Source organism: Sinocyclocheilus anshuiensis, unplaced genomic scaffold (genome assembly GCF_001515605.1).
Source record: "Sinocyclocheilus anshuiensis isolate Anshui unplaced genomic scaffold, SAMN03320099.WGS_v1.1 scaffold1814, whole genome shotgun sequence".
NCBI classification, from domain to species: domain Eukaryota; kingdom Metazoa; phylum Chordata; class Actinopteri; order Cypriniformes; family Cyprinidae; genus Sinocyclocheilus; species Sinocyclocheilus anshuiensis.
In genome coordinates, this window is record NW_015546028.1 from 337,656 (window position 1) to 339,243 (window position 1,588).

The following is a 1,588-nucleotide window of genomic DNA, read 5'->3' on the forward strand; positions in this document are numbered from 1 at the left end:
TTGGGGGTTGCGCTTAGTTTCAAGTGAACGCTCAAAATAAATTATTTGGGTAACACTTTACAATAATTTACTAACACTTTAATACCTTTTAACGTTAACTAATGGAACCTTATTGTAAAATCTTACAATTATTTGTTATTAAAGCATATACGTTCACAAAAACACTTGAATTAAACAGAAAAGCAAGCAGGTGTATGATTTATTATTTGATACAAATAATTAATAACCGTTTCCTTACCTAAATCCTGCATTTGGACCAGGCTAGGTTGCAGAATCACATCACTTTGTGCTTCTGAAATTATTATCTTTTTCTATACAGTATAGTGTAGTAGTTAGCTATCTCTATGTGGCAGTTTGTCAAGCATGAAAAACACACGTTTTATTTAAATTCTGAATATATTATCGTATAGCATGCAAAGAGCGATGCCTTTAAATTTATTAAAAACTGTCACTCATTCATCACGATCTCACAAAGTCCCGTTTTAACCAATTAATGTGACCACACAATGAAACTTTTTTTAATGAAGTTACGAGCATGATAGAACTCAACGCTGGACAAAAAGAGGTGAGTGCGTGGATTCCAACCTAAACACATCTGATTGGCCATTGCGTGGTAGAAATCAACAAACATGTCTGTGATTGGCTACTTTGCTCCCCTCTGCGAAAATGCATTGTAAAATCATTTGACGCTTTCCAAAACAGAAGGGCAGATACACTGGATTGTTTGCCAAATCTATTTTGTTATGCTATTATTACGAAGAAAACAGATCCTAGACCAGGGGGTATGGGCAGTTTTTCCATCGAAAAGCAATCAGAAGCAACAGCAGGCAGTTGTATTATACATGCGAAACTAAAGCCCGGCCATCCCCCTCGGTCCGGAGGCGGGGCACAGAGATGTCCGTGGTGGGGCAAAGCCCCCGCCGGCCCCCCCTCTGGCGCCGGGCCTGTGTGATAATCAAGTAAATCATAAAAATGTCAAATAAATGTTTTCCAAATAAAATAAATGAAAATCAAACACATTTAAAGACTGAATGTTTGATTAATTTAGCTGCATGTTATGATTCATGTATGATCTTCAGCTCATGTGAAGGAGGGTTACATCGGGACAGCAGTGTGAATGTCTCCTGTGGAGCTCACATACTCTCATGTACTCTCAGATACTCTCATATACGCTCATGCATGCTCAAATACTTTCAGATACACTCAGATACACTCATAAATGTTCACATACTCTCAGATACTCTCAGATACGCTCATATACACTCATATACTCTCACATACTCTCACATACTCTCAGATACGCTCGTATACGCTCATGTACTCTCAGTTACTCTCAGATACAGATACGCTCACATACTCTCAGATACAGATACGCTCACATACTCTCAGATATGCTCACATACTCTCAGATACTCTCAGATATGCTAACATACTCTCAGGTACTCTCAGATATGCTCACATACTCTCACATACTCTCAGATATGCTCACATACTCTCAGATACTCTCAGATATGCTCACATACTCTCAGATACTCTCAGATATGCTCACATACTCTCAGATACTCTCAGATATGCTCACATACTCTCA

General features: G+C 38.5%; 1 protein-coding gene across 3 annotated transcripts in view; it reads left to right on the forward strand.

Annotated features, from left to right (window-relative positions):
• The window catches only part of LOC107698711 (receptor activity-modifying protein 3-like), an 18,084-nt gene that overhangs the window by 1,014 nt on the left and 15,482 nt on the right, over positions 1–1,588 (forward strand). The gene's annotated exons all lie outside the window — the stretch shown is intronic.